Below are 6,271 nucleotides of genomic sequence, written 5' to 3'. Positions count from 1 at the left end.
CCTCCTACCTCCCGCCAGTCGTGGATGTTCTTTCAGCAACCATTTGCTGGGCATCCCGGGCCTGATTCTCAGCCGGTTCTGGAGGTGCCGAGAGGAGAGGCGAGGTCTGACAGGAAGGAATTCTATAGGGAGGAGAGGCTGCGTAAGTGTGCGGAGGAATTCCCAGCGTATATGCTCTTTTTGTCTCGTTCTCTTTTAAAGGAGGTTCAAAAGGTTGAAAAGTTAACTCAGAACCGCTCGCTGGAAGGACAGTCAAGACCTGGTGGTGTGATCTGGGTTTTTTGTTTGTTTGTTTTCTGAGCCGGAGAGAGTTAATTGCCAAGGGGAGGCTCAGAGCAGACACCAGTCAAAGGGGTCAGGGGCTTAGTTATACCCTGGATGTTGAGGAGGGGTCATGGTTCTGGAAGAGGTTGGGAGAGAGAATGCTGAGGAGGGCCCTCAACAGTGGTGGGTAAACTCTGTCCCCTCTGCTCTCAGCAAGCATGTTGCAGAAGGCTGAGTGCTGAGGAGTTCCCTGTGCCCACTTAGGGAGCTCTGCAGCTCACCTTCCTCAGCCCCTAGAGAATCTGAGCTCCACCAGGAGCTGGGATCGCTGTGGACCAGCAGAGGCAGTGCCCACATTGCTGAAACTGCATAAGGCCCAGGATTCTTGGATGGCACCAAAAACTAGGGAAAGTCTTACCAAAATGTGACTGCCCTTGAATTTACCCCAACAGAGGAATAGGCAACTAAGCCAGTGATTTGATTTGGAAAAACAGAGGAATACGTCAGCCTTGCAATGAAGTGTTTTGTAGCAAATTCACACCCCTGTTAATTGATGTGCATATAAATAAATAATCAGTATAGGCTTTGATAACTGCAGTAGGATCCTAGAGGAACGAAGGATTCATTCTTTCCTGGAGAAGAATTCATAGAAGAGGTGACTGCTGACCTGGGCTTGCCTCAAAGGAGGTGTTTGCCCAGAGACAGGGACACCAGGACAGGGATTCCTGGTGAGCAGACAGGCTTGCTCTTCACTTCATCTGGCTCCTGAGTTCCATACCATCTGTGGCGGCCTGGATACACACAGAGCTGGCATGTGGTGAAGGAATGAGCGACATGGTACTGGCTGCTGGCAAAAAAGGAGTCAGACAAGGAAAATAAAACCCAACAACAGAATAGAGGAGACGTAAGAAGCATCAATTGGAAGATTCCCACTGGCACACCATCTCTACTGGTCCAATGAATGCAGCACTCACGCTCCTATACATTCCCTGAAATTACCTAAAAGCCCTTCTCCATTTTAGAGGCATATGAGCCCAGAGGGGCCAAAGGACTTCATATATGTACATATAGTCCTGGGAATCACGTTCCTGAAAGCTTAACTACTTCCTTGCCTCTCTTGTACCCCATAATAACAGAAACCTCAAGTTAAAGCATTTTCCAGTGGGATGACAAGTCAGTAAGTAGGGATCTTCTTTGACCTGTGATAGGGTTCCATCTCAATAAACCCATCATAAGTTGAAAACATTTTAAGTTGAAAACATTTTGAGTTGAAAATGCATTGAATACAACGTAAACCTACCAAATATCAAAGCTCAGCCTTGCCTACCTTGAATGTGCTCAGAACACTTACATCAGCCTACAGTTGGGAAAAATCATCTAAGACAAAACATTTTATAATGAAGTCTTGAATATCTCATGTAACTTATTGTGGCACTGTACTGAAAGTGAAAAACAGAATGGCAGTATCATTTGTTTATCCTCATGATCACGTGATCACGTGGCTGACTGGGGGCTGTGCTCATGTCCACTGCCCAGCATCACGAGAGTACGGTACCACATATTGCTAGCCTGGGAAAAGATAAAAATGCAAACGTTGAAGTGTAGTTTCTTCTGAATACGTACTGCTTTCACAGCATCATGATGTCAAAAAATCTTAAGTCTAAGCATCCTAAATTGCGGACCCTCTGTATTCGTTTATGCCCTGTTCTCTGCTAGATGCCTGGAGCAGCAACAAGAGCAATCCACCCACTCGGTTTACAGTTTAGAGCTGATGTGAGTGTGGAAAATAAATTCCAGCCTGTGCTGTGCCAATAAGTAGGTCTGCGAGTTTGGCAGACCTCATTTTATTGCACTTCACAGATATGATGGTTTTTACAAATTGGTTTGTGGCAACTCTTACTGAGCAAGTTTATTGACATCATTTTTCCAACAGCATTTGCTCACTTCATGTCTGTGTCACATTTTGGTATTTCTTACAATATTTCAAAATTTTCATTAAAATTATGTTCCTTATGCTGATCTGTGATCAGTGATCTTTGATGTTACTCTTGTAGTTGTTCTGGGGCACCACAGACTGCACCCTTATAAGATGGTGAATGTAAATCCTCAACAAAATACTAGCTAACAGAATCCAACAGCACATTAAAAAAATAATACACCATGATCAAGTGGAGTTTATCCCTGGGATGCAAGGATTGTTCAATATATGCAAATCAATCAAGGTGATGTATCGTATCAACAAATTGAAGGATAAAAATCATACGATAATCTCAATAGATGCGGAAAAAGCTTTTGACAAAATTCAACATCCATGTATGATAAAAACTCTCCAGAAAATGGGCATAGAAGGAAATTACCTCAACATAATAAAAGCCATATATGAGAAACCAAAAGCCAACATCGTTCTAAATGATGAAAAACTGAAAGAATTCCCTCTAAGAACAGGAACAAGACAAGGGTGCCCACTCTCACCATTATTATTCAACATAGTTTTGGAAATTTTAGCCACAGCAATCAGAGATGAAAATGAAATAAAAGGAACCCAAATTGGAAAAGAAGTAAAATTGTCACTCTTTGCAGATGACATGATATTATACATAGAAAACCCTGAAGACTACCAGAAAACTGCTAGCACTAATTGATGAATTTAGTAAAGTAGCAGGATACACAATTAATGCACAGAAGTCTCTTGCATTCCTATACACTAACAACGAAAAAGCAGAAAGAGAAATTAAGGACACTCTCCCATGTACCATTGCAACAAAAAGAATAAAATACCCAGGAATAAACCTGCCTAAGGCGGCAGGTCTTTTGTATGCAGAAAACTATAAGACACTGATGAAAGAAGTTAAAGATGATACAAACAGATGGAGAAACATACCATGGTCTTGGATTGGAAGAATCAAGATTGTGAAAATGACGCTCCTACCCAAAACAATTTACAGATTCAATGCAATCCCTATCAAATTACCAATGGCATTTTTCACAGAACTAGAACAAGAAATCTTATGATTTGTATGGAAACGCAAATGACCCTGAATAGCCAAAGAAATTTTGAGAAGGAAAGACAGAGTTGGTGGAATTAGGCTTCCTGACTTCAAACTATCCTACAAGGCCACGGTGATGAAGACAGTATGGTACTGGCACAAAAATAGAAAGAAAGAACAATGGAACAGAATAGAGAACTCAGAGGTAAACAGAAGTACATATGGGAACCTTATCTTTGACAAAGGAGGCAGGAATATACAATGGAAAAAAGACAGCCTCTTCAATAAGTGGTGCTGAGAAAATTGGACAGCTACATGTAAAAGAATGAACTTAGAACACTCCCTAACACCATATACAAAAATAAACTAAAAATGGGTTAAAGACCTAAATGTAAGGCCAGACACTATAAAATTCCCAGAGGAAAACATAGGCAGAACACTCTATGACACACATCAAAGCAAGATCCTTTTTGACCCATCTCCCAGAATAATGGAAATAAAATCAAGAGTAAACAAATAGGACCTAACGAAACAAAAGCTTTTCCACAGTGAAAGAAACCATAAATAAGACAAGAAGGCAACCCTCAGAATGGGAGAAAATACTTGCCAACGAAGCAACGGACAAAGGATTAACCTCCAAAATATACAAGCAGCTCATGAAGCTTAATACCAAAAAAGCAAATAACCCAATCCACAAATGGGCGGAAGACCTAAATAGACATTTCTCCAAAGACGACATACAGATGGCCAACAAACACATGAAAGGATGCTCAACATCACTAATCATCAGAAAAATGCAAGTCAAAGCCACAATGAGGTATCACCTCACTCCAGTCAGAATGGCCATCATCAAAAAATCTAGAAACAATAAATGTTGAAGAGGGTGTGGAGAAAAGGGAACCCTCCTGCACTGTTGGTGGGAATGTAAGTTGATACAGCCACTATGGAAAACAGTTTGGAGGTTCCTTAAAAAACTAAAAATAGAACTACCATATGATCCAGTAATTCCTCTACTGGGCATATACCCAGAGAAAACCATAATCCAAAAAGAAACATGTACCATAATGTTTACTGCAGCACTATTTACAATAGCCAGGACTTGGAAGCAAGCTAAATGCCCATCAACAAATGAGTGGATAAAGAAGATGTGACAGATATATGCAATGGAATATTACTCAGCCATAAAAAGGAATGAAATGGAGCTATATGTAATGAGGTGGATAGCCCTAGACTCTGTCATACAGAGTGAAGTAAGCCAGAAAGAGAAAAACAAATATTGTATGCTAACTCATATATACGGAACCTAAAAAAAAAAAAAAAAAAAAAAGGTACTGATGAACCCAGTGACAGGGCAAGAATAAGGATGCAGGTGCAGGGAATGTACTGGAGGACACAGGGTTGGGGGGGCAGGGGGCGAAGGGGAAGCTGGGACGAAGTGAGAGATTAGCATAGACATATATATACTACCAACTGTAAAATAGATAGCTAGTGGGAAGTTGCTATAACAAAGGAAGATCAACTCGATGATGGGTGATGCCTTGGAGGGCCGGGACAGGGAGGGTGGTGGGAGTCACAGGAGAGAGGGGATATGGGGATATGTGTCTAAATACAGCTGATTCACTTTGGTGTACCTCATAAGCTGGTAGAAGAGTGTAAAGTAATTATATTCCAATAAAGAGCTTAAAAAGAAATAAAATAAAATAAAATGCATGTGCTGTATAAACTGCCCCCCCCCAAAAAAAAAGATGTTGAACTTAATCAATACAGGTTTTGTATTCTGACTGTTCCTCTAACTGGCTATTCCATTGACTCTCTCCCTCTCCTCGGGCCTCCTTACTCTCTGAGACACAAGAATGTTGAAATTAGGCCAATTAATACCCTACAGTGGCCTCCAAGTGTTCAAGTGAAAGGAAGAATTACACATATCTCATTTTAATCAAAAGCTAAAAATGATTAATCATAGTGAGGAAGACATGGTGAAAGCTGAGATAGGCCTATAGCTAGAACTCTTGCACCAAACTGTTAGCCAAGCTTGAATTCAAAGGAAAAGTTCTTGAAGGTAACATGCTACTCCAGTCAACACATGGATGATAAGAAAGCAAAACAGTTTTCTTACCAATATGGGGAAAGTTTTGGTGGTCTAGACAGAATATAAAACCAGCCACAGCCTTCCCTTAAGCCAAAATCTAATCCAGAGCAAGGCCCTAACTGTATTCAATTCTATCAAGGCTGAGAGAGATGAGAAAGCTGCAAAAGAGTTTGAAGCTAGCAGAGGTTGGTTCATGAGGCTTAACGAAAGAAGTCTTCTCCATAACATAAAGGTTCATAACATAAAAATACTGATGTAGAAGCTGCAGCAAGTTATCCAGAAGACCTAGCTAAGATAATCAGTGAAGGTGTCTACACTAAGCAACAGATTTTCAACGTAGATGAAACAGTCTTCTATTGGAAGAAGATACCATCTAGGATTGTCAGAGCTAGAGAGGAGATGTCAATGCCTGGCTTCCACGCTTCAAAGGATGGGCTGACTGTCTTGTTAGGGGCTAATGTAGTTGGTGATTGAAGTTGAAGCCAATGCTCATTTGCCATTTTGAAAATCCTAGGGCCCTTAAGATTTATGCTAAATCTGCTCTTCCTGTGCTCTCAATGGAACCACAAAGCCTGGCTGACAGTACATCTGTTTACAACATGGTTTACTGAATATTTTAAGCCCACCATTGAGACCTACTACTGAGAAAAAAAATCCCTTTCAAAATATTACTGCTCACTGACAATGCACCTAGTCACCCAAGAGATCTGATGGAGCTGGACAATGAGATTAATGTTGTTTTCATGGCTGTTAACACAACATTCATTCTGCGGCCCATGAATCAAAGAGTACTTTAAATGTTGATGTCTTATTATTGAAGAAATACATTTTGCGAGGTTGCAGCTGCCATAGATGTTGGTTCCTCTGGTGGATCTGGGCAAAGTAAATTGAAACATTCCAGGAAGCATTCACCATCCTACATGCCATTAAG

The sequence above is a fragment of the Hippopotamus amphibius genome, chromosome 2 (assembly GCF_030028045.1).
Source record: "Hippopotamus amphibius kiboko isolate mHipAmp2 chromosome 2, mHipAmp2.hap2, whole genome shotgun sequence".
Lineage (NCBI taxonomy): Eukaryota > Metazoa > Chordata > Mammalia > Artiodactyla > Hippopotamidae > Hippopotamus > Hippopotamus amphibius.
This window is presented reverse-complemented; position numbering follows the sequence as displayed.